Raw genomic sequence first — 19,604 nt, 5'->3', positions numbered from 1 at the left:
CACAGGACCATGTAATTCTAGCACTGTACCATTCTAAGGGGCATACAGATTTTTCCAAGCTATCCACCAGTAGTAGGCAGAATAAGGGCTCAACCCCTCAAAGATGTCCATGTCCTAATTCCCGAAACCTAAGAATATGTTACCTGGCAAGAAGGAATTAAAGTTGCAGAAGGAATCAAGGTTGCTAATCAGGTGACTTTGAAATGAGAAGGTTATCTTGGATTATATGGATGGGTCCAAAGTAATCAAAAGTGTCCTTACGGCAGGGCATGGTGGCTCACGCCTATAATCCTAGCACTTTGGAGGCTGAGGTGGGAGGATCACTCAAGATCAGGAGTTCAAGACCAACCTGAACAAAAGTGAGACCCCTTCTCTACTAAAAATAGAAATAAATTAGCTGCACAACTAAAAATACATAGAAAAAATTAGCTGGGCATGGTGGCACATGCCTGTAGTCCCAGCTACTCAGAAGGCTGAGGCAGTAGGATTGCTTGAGCCCAGGAGTTTGAGGTTTCTGTGAGCTAGGCTGATGCCACAGCACTGTAGCCCAGGCAACAAAGAAAGACTCTGCTCAAAAAAAAAAAAAAAGTGTCCTTAAAACTGGAGGCAGGAGGCAGAAGTGTCAGAGTCAGAGTGGCATGATGTGAAAAGAAATCAACCAGACCATTGCTGCCTATGAGGATGGTGGAAGAGACCACAAGCCAACGAATGCAGACATACTCTAGAAGCTGAAAAAAGCAAGAGAATGAGTCCTCCTTTAGAGCTTTCAGAAAGGAACACAGCCCTACTGACACTTTGATTTAGCCCAGTGAGACCCATTTTCACTTATAATCTCCAGAACTGTAAGATAATATATTAGTGTTGTTTAAGCCACTGCTTGTAGGAGTTTGTTACAGCAACGTAGGAAACAAATACACCACCCCTCCACTAGCCTGTGAAAAACAGGAAGCAATTCCCAACTTCCCTGAGATTTCCCACACACCCAACCACCAAGCTCCTTCTAACACTGACCACAGTGCAGGAGGTGAGAACGCTGTCCAGGCTTTTGGCACCTCCCAGTATCTCAGAACATGAAAGAAGGCAAACTCTTCTTCCACTTTCTTTCTCCCCTTAAAGCATCTGTCTACTGAAGCTCAAAATAAACTTAGTATTTAAACATCCAAGTTTTCTCTTGATATTTAAAGTTTTTAGAATTTGGAAATCTCTGACCTCTACCTTCAGAGCCTAGCTTTCAAGACAATTATCCCAAGGCTGAAGAAAGACTATTTTCGGAGTCAAGGTTTTGCTCTAAATGGAATCTGCTCTCTCCCAGTAAGGGATAAAGCCCAAAGAGTCTATGAATGAGAAAAGATTTCAGGGAATGAAAGTAAATCAGAAAATACATGTATTTTAAATATTACCCCCTGAGATCCATGTAAATGTGGCACCAAGCCAAGTTGCTTAGTGTCCTCCCACAATCTCCCTACTGGTAGGCTGAACCCAGAGGCTGGTGGGAGGTTCCATGGGAAATTTCTCTTTAAACTGGCCCCACTCCTTTGAGAGCCCACCCAAACCCAACTATAAAAGCTCTAGATGCTGCCATTTCTAATGCAGACGTTAAAATACACTATTTTTCACCGATCCTGGCCTCATGTGGTCCCTTAGTGTTTCTAACACCTACCAGATTGCTGCTTCTATGCCTCTCTGTACAAAGTTCTGGAACTGCAGCTGGGCTAGAAAACCCTCATAAATAAAATACTTTAATCACAACAGAGAAAGAGATAGAAAGAAAGAGAATCCTCATCCTGGTGATTTGATCAACAAATGTTTATTGAACAACCTCTAAACCTAGATACAGAGGACTTGAGAAATGGTAAAGGTAATAGAGGTGGATTCCTTTTCTCAGACCAACCTCTTGGCATTGTCTTCAAACCAGTTCCATGCTGCCCACCTTGGGCATCCAAATGGGGCATCAAATGGAGCAACTCTGTAGAACAGGGTTGAGCAGATGGGACTTAGTGGATAGAAGATTGTCTTTATTTGGAAAATAGTTGGGATTCAATTCTGCTTTAGGCCTCCAGACTGGTACTGAAGCACAGCATAGGTAATGAGGTCTTTCTGTTCCTTTGTCCATAATTTCCCTCTGGGGAGCTCTGACGCCTATTCCTAACCTAACCTATGTCTTCTGAATCAGTTGTATCCTTCCAGTTAGTCAACCTGTTTAACAAATGAAATATCAGAAGGGTATATAGACCAGTCCATCGAGTTTGTGGCTGAAGACATTATTGGTGGCCACAAAAATGTTCTCAGTTATTTTATAAGCCATAACAAAATGCCGAAGGTTTGTAAAAGTCATAGGAGTGGGCATAGTGAATGTAAAGTTTTTCTCTCTACTCTGAAAGTAGCATGGCCTTTTACCCCACCACTTTCTCATGATTTTATAGGTTAACAGAATCACCTACCCCTATCATGTTCTCTTCTCTTCTCTCTTTCTCTCTCTCTCTCTCACACACACACACACACACAGACACACATACACTTAATATATGATAAAGATGGTACCACGATTCTATGGTAAAGGAATAAATTGTTTAATAGTAGGCTTGGGGGAAAATGTCTCATAATGAAGAACAAAAGAATGGATAACTACCTGACATCACACATAAGTGTGAATACCAGATGAATGACTTAATGTTAAAGTAGAAAACATAGTTAATAGAGGGAAAAAATATCTTTGTGAGGAAGAGGCAACACAGACCATAAGGCAAGAATTCTATTCAACCATTAATAGCATGGACATAGTCAACAGACAAATGACAGAATCAGAGGAGGTAACCGTAATTTTTAATGCCAATGAGAGATTAATATTTAGGATGTGAAAGTAACTTCTGCAAATCCATTGGAAAAAAGAAAATGACTCTCAATAGAAAAATGAACAGACAACTTAGAGAAGAGAAAAATGACAAACATTAAAAAAGATATTCAAATTCATTTGTAATCATGTAAACACATATGAAAGCAATAATGAAGTACATTAAATTAAATTAGAAGTAAGAATATTAGACCATGCTAAATGTTGGCAAATAAACGGCTGCATATGGATCCTCATGTGCTGGTAGAAGTAGAAAGAAACAGCGATTCTAAAAAGCAAACTTCTAGTACGTAGCCACATTATTAATAGTGTATGTATAATATATGGCCTAGCAATTTTGTTCTCAGTCATATATACCAAAGAAATTCCCATATAGGCCTATGATAAGACATAGAAAAGGATATTCATTGAGCATCATTTGATGGTGGCAGGTGTTGAGGGAAGCCTAGGAGGATGGATGGGCAAAAGGCGAATGCACACCAGACAGTCCTATGCAACAAGAACCAAAGGACTCTATGTACTCCCAGAAACAAATACATTTTTAAAATAGGTATTGAGAAGAAACTCTCAAAAAACTGAATGTGATATAGTATACAAAAGATTTATGTAAACTAAAAATACATATACATGAAACAACAGACACCACCTGCTAGAACATAGACAAAAAGATACGCTGTAAATACTTCAGAATGGTTACCTGTAGCTTTTATGCACACATGGTTTCTATAGTTAATAACAATGTATTGTAGTCTTGAAAATTGCTGAGAGCAGATTTTATTCTTCTCCCCACAAAAAATTAAGTATGTGATGTAATGCATGTGTTCATTAGCTGGATTTAGCCGTTCTACAATGTATGCGTATTTCAAAATACCACATTGTACATGATAAATATATACACTTTTATTTGTTGATTAAAATTAATTAACTAATTAATTAATTTTTTAAGAAAGAAAAAATACCTGTGTGTTAAGGAGGGAAAAGGAATTGGGATAAAAGAAAATGATGAGTGCATAAAAAAACAAGCAAACAAATGATAAAGGGGCCTTACAAGGGCAAGGTGCCATGTACTGAGGGGTAAGATGACACAGATCTCTGCAAGTGGCTCCAAAGGAATAATTACAATAATAAAGGTTGTTTTCCATCCTTATTTACACAGCCCTCCTTCCTCTCCACTGTTCACTCTCATCCCCTTCCTTCTCCAGCATTCTCTTTCCAACCTCTACCTCATCTCCCTCCTCCTCTTTCTTTTCTCTCTTTGTCCTTCGTTATTTTCTCTTCCTTCTCCATCTCCTTTTGTCTTCTTCATTTCCAACTCTTCTCTTCTCCCAGAATAAAGATTTTTGACATGTAGGTATCACAAATTTTACCATCATAATAATAACAATAACAGCAGCTAGCATTTACTGGCCATGTTCATATGTTAAGCCCTTATCCAAGCTCTTTATGTGTACTGATCCTTATTCCAACTGCTATAGTTTGAATGTGTCTCCTCCAAAATTCAGGTGCTGCCAATGTGATAGTATTAAGAGATGTGGCTTTTAAGAGTTGATTAGCCAATGAGGACTCCTCCCTTATGGATGGGATTAGGGCCCCTATAAAAGAGGTTTCACACAGCATTCTGTTCTCTTGTTCTTTGCCTTCTACCATGTGAGGACACAGCATTCCCCTCCTCTGAGGATTCAGCAACAAAATGCCACTTTGGAAGCAGAGAGCAGCCCTCACTAGACAACGGAACCTGCTCCTCCTTGATCTTGGACTTCCCAGCCTTCAGAACTATAAGAAATAAATATCTGTTCTCTACAAATTGCCCAGTTGGTGGTATTCTGTTACAACAGCACAAGTGGACTAAGATGCCAACTCAGGCTTGTACTATTCTTAGGCTTATCTGACAAGGAGGAAAGTAAAGCATAGAGAGGTTCAATAACTTGCCCAAGGTCGCATAGCTAATAGGACAAATAATGAATTCAAACTCCAGGTAGTCTGGCACCAGACTCCATGCTATTAATCACTATGTTACACTGCCTGCCCTCATCTATAGATATGCTCTCAGAAGTGTGCCAGATCCCAGATAAGGATGTTTATGGTAGCATTGTTTAAAAATTTTTTAAACCTAGTATTAATCTAAATGTCCATATGCCCATATGTTTGATTGCCATAAATAATAAGCTAGATCGCATGTATTCACATGAAGAGACCTAAGACATAAGAGAAAAGTATAAAGAGGAAGATATTGTATTTAATGTGATTTATTTTGTGTAATTTCCTTTCTAAAAAGAGATGAGTATGTGTGTATATATGTGCAAGTGCTCAAAATTGTATGTGTACCTGCAAAAATATTGGGGGAATAAATAAGAATATGTTTATAGTAGTTTAAGTTGAAAAAATTTTGAGATAGAAAAATTTGCTTTCCATTTCATTTCTCTTGGGATCGTTTAAATCTCCTAACCACATACATGTATTATTTTGTTTTTAAACAATAAAGTTTACCAGAATGGTGAGGTTACATGACATTTTTGGTTTGTTCTTTATATTTTTTGTACTAAAAGAAAACCCAATAAGCATTATTTGAAAGAAATACAGATACTGCTACTGCAGCATGAATCATCGCTGCTTTCATAATTGAAAATTTCACTGTTTGACTTGGTTACTGAAGCTGTACATGCTAGCATAGAAGACAATTTTATGGGGGAAAAAGTAGTTTCTTTTTATAAAAAGCTTGCTGGCCCTGGTCTAATGAAGTATCAAGCTATAGATGGAAAATCTTCAATATGACAGCATGTGGCCTTTCAAATTGATTTACATTAGAGCTGAAAAACACCCTTTCCTAATGAGAATATGAAGCCGGGGGCAGAAGGAGGAAGGTGGAGCCATGAGGGATCCAGATTGTTTAAGGATTCTTTGCAAATCTATTTAATGGAATTGAACATTTTACTTGCCAAAGACTCCTCAAGAAAATTAGATGTAAACTATGAATGTTGCCAAATCATCTGGATAATACCCAAGGTCCAGGTAGTTTTGATGGTCAACAGAGAAATGGTCAATGATAACCAAGTAGGAACACTATGATCATTACACTCAGGTACGACATAATTAAACTTAAATTCAGGTGCAAGAGCAGCACAAGACATCCAAATCTGTTCATTATTCACTAGCCAGAAAAAGATTCAAGTAAATGCATGATTACATTGCTCTCATTACACATTTTTCATGGCATCAGTAAAACATTGTTTTCCTCTAAGAAATTTGGAAGGTGGCCCTCTGTTGTTAACTAATTATTTTTTTACTAGGAGGATTTTATAATCTTGATAAATTTTTAATTAACATGATATACTTTTTTTCAATGAAGTTTGAAAGAGACTGATTTGTAGCATTTAAGAATAACCTTTATTAACTTCAACCAGCAAGAAGTTATGCTAGAGGAAAGATTCCATTTTCAATGGCAATCAAAAAGATAAAAATAATATGCAAAGCACACAATAAAGGAAAGAATACTCTAAAATAACCAAAAAATAAATTGAAAATATCAAAAATCAATATCAGTAATAATGGTAATTCTTCTCCAAATTAATCTATAAATCTGAGTCAAGCTACAACAATAACAAAAAAATACCAGCTGTATCTTTGGAAGCTGATTAGGTAGATCTATCAAAATTTTAGATGCACATACAAATCTCACAGGAATTCATCCTACAAATCTACTAACATCATGATCCATGTTCAAGGTTAATCATTATAGCATTGTTTGCAAAAGCAAGCAACCTAAGTGATTATCAATAAGAAATCAGTTAAATAAATTATAGCATATTTATCCAGGGAAATACTGTGCAGCTGACTAAAAACAAAATATAGTATTATAAATCTCTCAAATTGTGACATGTTTTGTCGTCAGTTATAACTTTAATTTTAAAACGAGAGTACTCTTTAAGACTTATTTATCGAATTTTATTATTACTATTGTGCATACATAAAAAGGAAAAGGTAAATGAGATAAATTGATTAAGGAATTCCTAAAATTTCTGTATTTAGAGTCTAACTTTTCTGAATCACTTTTAGATTTGAAGTTATAGAAATCCATATTTTGCCATGGAATGTTATCCTCTGTGCTCCACTACCAACTACAAGATCTTCAAAAATGCTGACACACAGCCAAGTAGAGGTTCATGCCTGTAGTCCCAGCTACTCTGGAGGCTGAAGCAGGAGGGATCCCTTGAAGCCAGAAGCTAAATTCATTGTTCTTTGTACTAATTTCAAGGGCAAAGAGACCCCAAAGAATGCATCATCAAAGTAAAATCTAAATGAAAGTACGGAATCAGTTGGTAAATCACTCCAGGGATGCCATTTGTATTTTTACTAGTTGGATTCAGAGATACATTAAAAAACTTTGTACCACAGGGAAATTGAAAAATGCTATTCTTAATATATCCTATTGATCTGTATGTACAAATACAAAAGGGATAGCAGTTTTTCATTCAATAAACTACTGATTGGCCATTACTATGGGACCATAAAGACAAAAGTACTGAATTCAAGGACCTCAAATTCTGGTGAGGTTAATGAATAAGTAACTCTATTTTAGTAACTCTCATGGAGAAAAGCACATAGTGCAATGAGAACATGGGTGTCTAACTTGTTTTAGGGGTATATATAAGGAGACTTGCTGCCATAGATTGAATGTTTGTCCCCTCCAAAATTCATATGTTAAGTCCTAACATCCACTGTGATGGTATTAAGAGGTAGGTCTTTGGGGAAGTGATTAGGTCGTGAGGGCACAGTCCTCAGGAATGGGGATTAGCGCCTTTATAAAAGGGATCCCAGAAAATTTCTCCACCCCTTCTGCCATGTGAGTACACAGCAAGAATACAGCTGTCTATGAACCAGGAAGCACATCGTCACTAGATGCCAAATCTGCCAGCATCTTGATCTTGGGCTTTCCAGCCTCCAGAACTGTGAGAAATAAATATCTGTTGTTTGTGAACCACTCAGTTTGTGGTATTTTGTTATAGCATCTCCAAGATACTCTCAGAGCTGACACTCAGACTAAATCCTAAAGGACCCTAATGCTGAAGTAAACAAACTCAGCAGAAGCTATGTTCAAATTCTTGTCAGAAGTTCAACTTACCTCTACTCTTGAGTCCGCAACCATCTAATAATCATCTATCAATTACCTCTCTCAGATCCTCACCTTCTCATTTCAAACCAACTCTTTCTTCTCAGCATAGAAATATGCTCATCTGTCCCATCTTTAAATTATCTTTTGCTCCCATGACCCCTTCCAACTATTACCCTACTTCTCTCCTTTCCTCTATAATCAGGCTTTTTATAAAACATGCTGCATGTGTTATCTCTTCTCCCTCTGCTCCCATTCATTCTTTTTATCACCTCACCAGTAATTGCTCTTGTCTAGATGGTCCATGAACTCTTGCTGCCAAATTCAATTAATATCTTATCATATCTTACTCAACCTCTTCATCTCCTTCCTTAGCTTCCAACCTTCCTCATCTCCTTCCTCAATGGGGAATCCTTCAGTGATTCCCCATTGACTTTATTGCAAAAATATATGCTAACAGCATGGCATATGAAGAATTACCTGCTTTGAGAAACTTATTTTCATTTCAGAAACCAATGTTTAGAGAAAAAGAGATTAAGATACATCACAGAGAAGGCCCAAAAAAGTTCATCATGTTTAATCAGACATTCACTTGACAAATACAACTTAAGAAGCATGTGGTAGAAGGACTGACCTCACTAGGGCCTTTATCCTCAAGCAAAATTTATGGCCAAGAGCAGACTAAAGTGTCACAGTCCTGTCCAAGGCTGGACTTTGTAGTGTTTCCCCAGTTCTTGGACTCCTGGCTTAGAGGAATTGCAAGCCTTGGCCCACATGACAGAGAGAGATGACAGACACTCAGCAAGTATGCATGAAGAGTTTGTTGTAAGGAAAGTTTAAGGGTGAAAAGTGGAAGTACATTTTCTGAGAGGAAATGGCCTTGTCTCCATGGGTGGACAAGACACTGTCTTCTTCTATGTTTTTCCTTTCATATGCTAGTAGCATATGTTGATGTAAAGGTCAGTTGTAATTATTTATGACTACATGTTATGGGTTTTGGGGTCTGGGTTCTTCCAGGTATGATATAATTTAAAGGTTATGTTACAAACATTCCTTTCTCCTATATATGTGATGGGAAAAGTCACCATTTATGGTGTTTTTCTATTTTCTGATTGTTGGTTACTATTCCATGGTCTAATTACCCCATTCTTTAAGACTGAAATAATTATTTCCTTCTTGTTGCTTATCTTTACTGTTTCCTCCTTGTTTTTCTGCTCCTATCATTCCATTATCTCTTGTTCTTCTGTCCCTAACAAAGGTTCCTGATCTCTGTAGATAGAGAGTCCTCAAGAAACAAAAGAAGAGCAGACTAAGTCATTTGAACTGATCTTCTTACTAAGGACAACTAAGAAACTGTACCACTTCCAAAAAAAATTTACAAAGTGTTGAGATACTTGTAGGCTAAAATTTGAGGACAAGAAAAAGAAAGATAAGCCCATGCATTCAATGACATATTTTTCCAAAGGCAATTGCTGATGATGGAAAAGAAAGTGTAAAGTTCATCTGTATTTTGGAGTCTTCTGGGAACCAAGGAGACAGAAATCAAAGCCTAGACACTGCCAAGGGATGGAACTCTGATAAATTAATCCCCACTTTCAACTAGAATTATGAAAATCATTCCCTCAGGGTAGAGGTGAGCTGCAAATAAATCAGCCATAGCAGGAACTTATAATTTAGCCTCCCATCACCTGAATATCCAGGAATCTCAAGTTTGAACCAAGACTATGAAGTCCTAGAATACATTCTCTCTCCAAAACATCTGGTGAGCCAAGTGAAAGTCCTCTCCTGGACAAGGCACCATAATCTAGAAATCAAAATAGTTCTCTAAATATCTTTGAAATACACTATTCAAAAAAAAACTTAAAAATAACCAAGTATATAAAACACAAAACACTCTAAGCAAAAAGCAATATAAGCAATAGGTAATAGAAACAACCTACTAACATATGATATATTAAAATTATCAAAGACTATTAAAGAATTCAAAACAACCCCAAAAGGTTTATCATGTCTAAAAAATAAAAGTCAATATTAAAATTTGAGGCAAAAAACTGAAAACTATGAAAAATAACAAAGAAGACTAAAAGCAAATCAAGTAAAAGTCTAGAACTTAAAAATATAATATCTAAAATTAATAACTGTCCCGGCCCGCGGGACCTTCTGTTACTCGCGGGGGCGAGGGGGACCGTGCCTGAAAGAGATGAGCGAGAGAAAGAAACGAGACCAAGCAAATGGTTGTCAAGGTCTGCTTTACTTAGATTTTTAGTGGGTTTTATAAGCATACAAAAACAAGGAAGTCAAAACAAAAAATAGAGTAGTGATGATGAGGCTTGGGTCTGGGTTGATTAGCCCTAATCAGTGTCTTATCGTATCTTGTTTTTGACTGATTACTCATCTCCAACCGGAACATTTGCAGTCAACACATCCTGGAGCATTCCGTGGTCAGCACGTCATGGACTGCGTTCTTCTTGGAGCTATAGCTGGAATTTTCCAGGGCGAAGTTCGTGCGTAGGACAAGTCATAGGGGAGTTGAGGGTCTTTGAGGGTCCTTGCCTCTAACATCTCCCCCTCTCTTTATTAATATGAGGGAGGTTTATATAAGTGGGTGGAGAGCCTGTCTTAGGCTACGCGATGTGCTTCCGCGACCAGCACCCCAAACATAAGTTCTGGCGATTAATGTGAAGGTGAGGCCTCTGTCTTAGGCTATGTAGGTGGCATCCAGCTCCGGCACTTCTGATTATGAAGTGTGCCCCCGGGCATGGACCTACAATATTTTCGTCATGGAGTTACCTCACAGCTGGCGGGGTGTGCACCTGGTACACGGCATCGCGATAATCCCGTCATGGGCGTCTCCACAGCCTTTGGAACCAACTGCGTTCCATGTCTGAGGCAAGGTCTGAGAAATTTAGACCCTCTATGGCTGAATGGGGAGACTCTGTATGGAGGTCTTCTCTGGAGCCTCTTTGTTCTAGCCGTTGGTGAAGCACAGAGACTGATTTTTGTGTGGCTGCGTCTACCTGCCATGTATAGTTGTAGATCTGATGGATGTTGGTTGCGATGGTGCTCTTGGTCACGACTAGAATCAGGCATAGGAGAGGCAGCACCTTTTTTCGGGGAGTCATTGTAGTTCTGGAAGAGAACAGAATTAAGAATTCTTCTCAGGGGATTCCCTGGGTGGGTTATATAGCTTAATCGCTCTCTCTGGTAGCCATCTGGCGTTTCCTGCCTGGGCATCATAGATGCAGGCATGTCCTTTTCCCCATATGAGGACAGGGTCAGGCCCCAGCCATTTGCCTGTAAGCGGCTCTTTCCATAAGGCCTGTGCATAAGTATCTGTGGTGGATGGGTGCCAAAGGCGGTTGGCAGCTGTTTTACCGGCAGTGTCAAAGGTGAGAAAGTTTAAAATGAACAGGGCATGATTAAGTAGGGTTTTGGAATTACCTGTTAAAGGGTACAAAATTCCTCCTCCCGATTGTAGTTTGGAGAGCATATTTTTTAACGTCTGATGAGCTCTCTCTACAATACCTTGGCCCTGAGGGTTGTATGGAATGCCTGTAATATGCTTAATGCCTAACTGAGCACAAAAACTTTTGAAATTGGAGCTGATATATCCCGGGCCATTGTCAGTCTTAATAACTTTAGGCTGAGGGAGGGAGGTGAGACAGGCTATAACATGGCTGATAACGTGGCGGGTGGCCTTGCCTGTTTGTAGGGAAGCAAAGATAAATCCACTGCAAGTATCTATAGAGACATGTATATATTTAAGATTTCCGAAAGGGGGGTAATGAGTGACATCCATCTGCCAGAGCTCCCCAGGGATCAGGCCTCGAGGGTTGACTCCTAGGTGTGGCTCAGGGAGAAGGGTAAAACAAGCCCTGCATTGGCGGACGATTTCTCTGGCCTGTTCTCTAGTAATGGAGAATTTAAGCCTGAGGGTATGGGCGTTGAGATGGTGTAAATTATGAGCCTGGCGTGCAGCGCAGACAGGATCAACAGTGATATTGTGAACAGCGCCTGCAACGCGAGTCGCCTGATCAACAAGATTATTTCCAGCTACTAGAGGCCCAGGAAGGCCAGTGTGGGCACGAATATGGCCTATAAAAAAGGGCGCAGAACGGGAGTGAATGAGTCCTTGTAGTTGCTGGAACATTTGAGTAGTACTGTTGGAGGGCCGAATATGAGGCACAGTTTTCAAAGTGGCGACAGCATGAGCAACATAAGAACTATCAGTATACAAGTTAAATGGTGACTGATCTACGTATTTGAAGACTGCGACTAAGGCTGCTAATTCAACCAGTTGAGCAGAGGAGAATCTGGTGGGAAAACTGCGGACCTGGCCATTAATGCTATAGGCCGCGGTGCCTGAGGAGGATCCATCGGTAAAAACTAAGACGTCTCCTGGAATGGGGAAGACTCTTGTTTTTTTGGGAAATATTACAGGTGTCCGATAGAGGAACTGAATTAGTTTATCAGGGGGGTAATGATTATCTAGTTTGCCCTGGAAAGACGTACAGTTAACTGCCCAGTCATCATCATTCTGTATTAGCCACTGAATTTGGGAAGCATTGTAAGGGAGTATTATGATATCTGGATCTTTTCCAAAAAGCTTAAGGGAGTTTTCTCGCCCCAATCGAATAATTTTAGCTACTAAGTAAGGGTAGGTGGGAAGGACTTTAGGGGAGGAAGCCGATAGGTGAACCCAAAAAAGAGGCTTGCCTTGCCAAAAGAGTCCCGTGGGCAAAAAGGGGGTGGGGAGGACAATGAAGTACAGGTGGGAATCTGGGGAGAAGTAGCCAATGGCCTGGGCATTTATGGCCTGCTCGACTAAATCGAGTGCTTGCTGCCCTTCTTTAGTTAGGGAGCGGGGAGAGGTTGGGTCAGTATCTCCCTGCAGGATGTCAAATAGGGGTTTTAACTGTCCTGTGGTGAGTTTTAAATATGGGCGAAGCCAATTAATGTCGCCTAGAAGACGCTGAAAATCATTAAGGCATTGAAGAGAATCTTTTCTGATCTGTACTTTTTGGGAGAGGACCTTATTGGGGAATAATTCAAAACCTAGGAACAGGTGACGGGGGCAGACCTGAATCTTTTTGGGGGACAGGCGGAGGCCTCGAGCTTGTAAGGCCGAGACAACCTGCATAGTAACTTGATGTAAGGTTGCCTCGTTGGCTCCGGCTAAAAGAATGTCATCCATATAATGAATTATATATAGTTGAGGATATTGAATTCTAAAAGAATCAATTGTCTGAGCTACATATTTTTGGCAAAGGGTAGGGCTGTTGGCCATGCCTTGAGGCAATACTCGCCACCGGAAACGCGGGGAGGGTCCTATACAATTTACTACCGGAAGACTGAAGGCAAAGCGCTTACAGTCATCTGGGTGCAACGGTATGGAGAAAAAGCAGTCTTTCAGGTCAATGACTATCTTATAGTAGCCTCTGGGGATAGCTACGGGCGAAGGCAAACCAGGCTGGAGTGCCCCCATGGGAACCATTGTTTGATTAACAGCCCGCAAGTCTTGTAGTAGCCGCCACTTGCCAGTCCTTTTTTGAATGACAAAAATGGGGGTGTTCCATGGTGAAGTAGAGGGCTCTATGTGTCCGGCAGCTAATTGTTCCTGCACCAACGCTGTAGCTGCGGCCAGCTTGTTAGATGGGAGGGGCCACTGATCGATCTAAACAGGTGAGTCACTTTTCCAAGTGATTTTATCTGCCTGAAGTGCAGGAGGATCAATGGCCCTTACAAAAAATGTTCTTTGAACCCTAGTCCTGATCTGTCTGACTTAGGGAGGGTGGTTAAGGGTGCTCTTAGTCCCTGACCCTCTTTGCCTAAACCCTGTCCTGGGAGGAATCCCTGTTTAAGCATTTGGCTGGCTACAACTTCATTGGGGCTGCACATAATGACATTCATCTGTGCAAGGATATCACGCCCCCATAAGTTAACAGGCAGGTTTGGGACTACAAAGGGTTGGGTGGTGCCTTTGTTTCCCTCAGGGTCTTCCCATGTTAAAATTTTTGAGCTCTGGAGAGTATTATTAGACTGTCCTATACCTTGTAAGTGTGTAAGTGAAGGCTGCAATGGCCATGATTGGGGCCAGGCGTCCTGGGCAATAACTGTGGAATCGGCGCCAGAATCAAGAAGGCCTTCAAAAAGTTTACCATCTAACTTTAACCGCAGGGTGGGTCGTTTTTTGGTGATAGCTTGGACCCAATAAAGATCAGAAGAGCCAGGGCAGGAAGCACCTCGGTTAGGGGCGATGGCTGGGAAGGATGTATTAAGGGGCAAGGGCAATGCCTGAGCTAAGCGCTGTCCCTTAGAGACACACACAGGGCCTGTAAGCGCACTGGCTAAGATGTTAATCTCCCCGGTAAAGTCACTATCTACTATGGAGGGGTGGACTATGAGCCCTGCAAGGGTGGAGGAGGCTCGGCCCAGAATAAAAAAGAACATGTTAGCCGGTGGGGGTCCAAATGAGCCAGTAGGCAAAATTTGAACACCATCTTCAGGTCTTAATATTGTGTCGGAGGAGGCACACAAGTCCACTCCTGCACTCCCTGTGGTCGCTCGGAGGAGTCTAGGGGCTGGGGATCCTCTTGTCAGCTGTTCCCCGAGGCCGACTGAAATTGAATAGGACAAGGGGCCCGGGGCTGGCCCCTCAGGCCGTTTCCCAAAAGGGGTGGCAAGGGATTTCCAAGGGCATCGGTCTTAGAACGGCACTCACTAGCCCAATGGTATCCCCTCTTGCAGCGAGGACAGAGGGAGGGGGGCCGGGTTGGCCTGCCTGGTGGTCCACTGAGGTTAGGGGCAGCAGAGGAGGTGGCTAAGGGGCATTGCTTCGCAAAGTGTCCTGGCTGACCACACTTAAAACAGCCTTTTTGTGCCGCAGTGCCTTGAATGGCAGCACCGACCGCAAGCTGCACAGCCTGCGACACCTTATGGGCGAAGGGGTCAGCATCATTACACATTCTAATCATGTCATTAAGGTCTTTATTTTTAAGTTTGCCCCTGAGGATGGCCCTGCAAGCACTGTTAGCATTTTCATAGGCCAATTGTTTAATAAGCCTATTATTCTCATCCTCGTGCCCGAGGGTTCGTTCAGCAGACTCTAAAAGCCTGCCCACAAATTCACTAAAGTTCTCTTGAGCTCCCTGGGTGATTTTTGTCAGGGGAGTGAGAACAGATCCCGTAGAGGGAAGTGTTCGCCAGGCGCCGAAGGCGGCTGCGGCGGTCTGAGACAGTAGCCCAATTGGGAATCCCCTTTGGCGCTGTTCAGTGGCAAACTTCCCTTGTCCGCTAAGTTTTTCAAGGGTCCAAGAGGCAGAATTGGGGTTTTTCAAATTATTATTAGCCGTAGTTTGACAACGGTCGAGAAAATCGGCCTTCCACGAGAGGAACTGTCCGCGTGAAAGGGCTGCTTGAACCAGCCTGGTCCATTCTCCGGGGAGCAGGTAGCCGCCTCCCGAGGCTGCCTCTAGGAGGGAGTAGGTAAAGGGTGCATTGGGCCCATACGTCCTAACAGCAGAATTTAATTCTTTTAAAGTCTTAAGTTTTAGTCTGCGGAACTCAGTAGGCTCTGCAGTGGGCCCCGGGACTGCCTTCTCTGGGGGGTCATCACTATCACTTTCCCTTTTTCTCCCTTCCGTATCCTCATTATCTGAATCTTGGGGCGGGGACTGGCTCGAAGAAGGGGCGGCAAGGTCTCCTTGCCTATTAGACCTGGTAACTACCGGGAATGCTAGGGCTTTAAGGGAGGATTTTAAGGATTTTTTATGTAAGGTGGCGTGTGACTGGGCGGTCTCCTGACGTGGGTGGCTAATGAAAACCGAATCTTTAAGTGTATCTTGGAGGGAGGACAAGTCTTTGGAAAGCTGGGCAAACTCTTTTTGAAGTTGTAAAACATCCTTTAATTGCGTAACCCTTTGACTTAAGTCTTCTTTGGTACGCAAAAGTAAGGGCATTGTAAGGGGGGGTATTAACGAAGGTGCGTAAATCTGGGGTGTGTAAGGAGGCGGCCATTTGGAATCGTAATATTCGACCGCTTCCTCTCCGAGGGTAGCCTTTTCGGCGGGGTCGAGGGACTCTCGGGGAGATTGTTTTTTGAACACCGGGTAATTAAATGCATGAGGAGCCATAACCTCAGGTAAGGGAGGGTAGAGGGCCTTGGTGTCTGGCCTACTAACCGAGGGCTCGTCTTTAGATGTCTGGAGCTCAACCGATGGGTCTGGAGGGGGCATATTAATACAAACTGAGGGGCAAGGGGAAGTGCATGTTGATCTTTTAGGATTATCAGGGGGGGCCGACCCTTCGGCCGCTTCTAAAGACGTTTTTGAAGCGGACCGCGACACGGGTCGGAGGCAGAATTCTGCTACTGAGAGCAGCTGCTTTTTATTGGGGTCTGAATCTGCCCCTTCAACAATATCTCTGATTAGTCCCCAGTACAAAAAAACAGATCCAGGGACGGCATCTGGGCCTTGATTTAGAAGTAAATCGTTTAAATCTCTACCTACCTTTTGCCATTTGTGTGGGTGAATCTCAGGTCCACCAATAATAAACCAAGGACAAGCACGATCAATGAACACAAAAAACTTTACTAAGTCTTTTCTCTTAAATCTCTACCTACTTTTTGCCATTTGTGTGGGTGAATCTCAGGTCCACCAATAATAAACCAAGGACAAGCACGATCAATGAACACAAAAAACTTTACTAAATCCTTTTTCTTAACTCTAATTCCTCTCTCTCTGAGTGAGGCCTTGAGATCCTTAATAAAAACGGCCTCCTTAGACAATGAATGGCCCATCTCGATGGGGTGACAATGTAAAATTTTACTCACCAGACCGTCGACTCTGTGAGCGGCAGAACGAGGGTCTCTGTAGGGTTTCCTTCGGCCGAAGAGCGCTCCGTGGCGTCACCCGACAAAGGTCCGTACCTCGAGCCCCACGTTGGGCGCCACTTGTCCCGGCCCGCGGGACCTTCTGTTACTCGCGGGGGCGAGGGGGACCGTGCCTGAAAGAGATGAGCGAGAGAAAGAAACGAGACCAAGCAAATGGTTGTCAAGGTCTGCTTTACTTAGATTTTTAGTGGGTTTTATAAGCATACAAAAACAAGGAAGTCAAAACAAAACATAGAGTGGTGACGATGAGGCTTGGGTCTGGGTTGATTAGCCCTAATCAGTGTCTTATCGTATCTTGTTTTTGACTGATTACTCATCTCCAACCGGAACATTTGCAGTCAACACATCCTGGAGCATTCCGTGGTCAGCACGTCATGGACTGCGTTCTTCTTGGAGCTATAGCTGGAATTTTCCAGGGCGAAGTTCGTGCGTAGGACAAGTCATAGGGGAGTTGAGGGTCTTTGAGGGTCCTTGCCTCTAACAAATAACTCAATGAATGATTCGAATATATTAGAGATAAAGAGAAAATTTGTGAATTTAAAGACACATTAAAAGAAACTAGAATATAGCACATAAAACTAAGAAAAGAAAGATAATTAGAGACTATGTTGGGAATTCTAACAAATATTTCACTTAAGTCCCAGAAGAGGAGAGAGCCTGGATGCAATGGCTCATGCTATAATCCTAGCACTTTGGGAGGCTGAGGCAGGAGGATTGCATGATGCTAGGATTTTGAGACCAGCCTGAGCAAGAGTTAGACCCCCATCTCTACCAAAAAAATAGAAAAATTAGCCAGACATGGTGGTACATGCCTGTAGTCCCAGCTATTTGGGAAGCTGAAGCAGGAGGGTTGCTTGAGCCCAAGAGTTTGAGGTTGCAGTGAGCTATGACACCACTGCACTCTAGCCCAGGTGACAGAGTGAGACTCTGGCTCAAAAAAAAAAAAAAAAAAAAAAAAAAGAGAGAGAGAGGAGAGAATGTGTCAGAGGTAATATCTAAAGAAAGATAGAAGCTGAGGATAGTTTAAAACTGATGAAACACATTAATCTACAGACTCAAGAAGTCAAATAAATCCCAAGATACATAAAAAGAAATCCACACCAAGACACATCAAATCAAATGGCAGAAAACAAAGACCAATAGGAAATCTTAAAAGCAGCTAGAGTGAAAAGACCTTCCAAAGATCAAAAGTTAGAAATACAACTGACTTTGCAGTACTAACAATGGAAGCCAGGAAACAGTGGAATAATGTCAACATGTTGGTGGGCATGAGTGAATATTGATCTAGAATTTCATACCCATTTTTAAACATCTTTCAAAAATGAAAAGAAAAATACATTTTTACATTTTAAAAAATAAAAACTAAGTTATCTCCAGAAGTATCATGCTAAAGGAAATTATAAATAATATACTTCATGCAAAAGAAAAATAATCTTTGATGGAAGGTCAAAAATGCAGCAAAAATTAAAGGGCAATAAGATGGCAAACAAATGAGTAAATATGAAAGAATATTGGCTATATGAAATAAAAATAATGTCTTATGGCATTTGAAATATTTAGAACAAAATTACCAGGCAACAGTAACATATAAGTTAGGAGGGTAACAAATGAAGTTAAACTATTCTAAGATTCCTTATATAATCTGGGAGCAGAGTAAAAATCTTGTTTAACATTAAACTTTTATAAATAATTATTGAATACTTTTAATAATTATAAATATATTTTTTAATTTTGAGGGTAAGCACTAAAAGAATTTTTTTAAATATAATTTCTAAACTGTAGCTTTTTAAACAATGGAAACATAATTGAATTCAAAAGAATGAAATAAAGGAATGAAAAAGAAGCAAAGGATGGGTGAGACAAATAGAAGGAAGAGAATAAGATGGTAGATTTAGATCAAGCACTCAGTGATTTCAGTAAATGGACAGAACCTAAAAATTAGAAATCCTTCCTCACCCAGTCACAGGGAGTGCTGGAACAATCAAGGCTTCCCCTAGACACAGATGGAAGCAAGCTATCCCTGTAATTTTGCAGCATGAAAGAGCAGAACAAACTGCATGCTCACTTGCATGCAAGTAGGTCAAATAGATGTCATGAGAAAATGGAAGGGGAAAGGTCTGGGCCCTTCCATGCTCACTTCCTGTTCTCAAGTTAACCAGGAAAATAATTCACTTTTTCCTGGAGGGAAATGTACAAGGTGGCAGAGAGAGGTCAAGCATATTACAATAATTGCTAAAGCTAGGGAAAAGTTAAGCCACTCTCAGAAATATTTATTTTCTACTCTAGGCTATTACAACATGTTTATTTGAGAGGGAGAGGAGGAGAGGTTAGAGAAAAAAATGAGTTTACATATAATGCAAATCTTAAGAAAGATATAAAGTCTATAGCAGAGTTGGGGAGGAGTAGATATGTTCAGGATTTGTTAGAACAAAAATGAAGAGCAACAGGAGGAGACATAAATGATTGGGAGAGGTAAGAAAAAAGAAACAGTTAATACAAAATTTCAGGTTACATGTAATTCCTTCAAGGCTATATGTCTGTCTTTACCTACTTTCTCTTGAAAAATATCAGCTGCACAAAAGCACTTTTTGAAAAGGTGCATTTTTCAGCTAAAACTGAAGAGCGGTTTCAATCGAAGGGCTCAAATAAAGTTGGAAAAGATATCATCTCAACCTTTCCATCTTTAAAACCATGCCTAAGCCAGTCACCTTAGAAAAATAAAAATATATACTGTATTTAAAGACCTCTAAAGAAAG

The 19,604-nt window shown here is 41.0% G+C and overlaps 1 long non-coding RNA gene across 1 annotated transcript; it reads right to left on the bottom strand.

Moving 5' to 3' along the window:
• Positions 1-10,190: 10,190 nt before the first annotated feature.
• On the bottom strand, positions 10,191-11,312 carry LOC142869955 (uncharacterized). Its single transcript, XR_012918480.1, has 2 exons — positions 10,976-11,312; positions 10,191-10,854 (listed from the first exon to the last, which is right to left on the bottom strand). It is a non-coding gene; the product is annotated as an uncharacterized LOC142869955 (long non-coding RNA).
• Between the last annotated feature and the right edge of the window lie 8,292 nt (positions 11,313-19,604).

Source organism: Microcebus murinus, chromosome 3, assembly GCF_040939455.1.
Source record: "Microcebus murinus isolate Inina chromosome 3, M.murinus_Inina_mat1.0, whole genome shotgun sequence".
Classification (NCBI taxonomy): domain Eukaryota; kingdom Metazoa; phylum Chordata; class Mammalia; order Primates; family Cheirogaleidae; genus Microcebus; species Microcebus murinus.
This window is presented reverse-complemented; position numbering and strand designations above follow the sequence as displayed.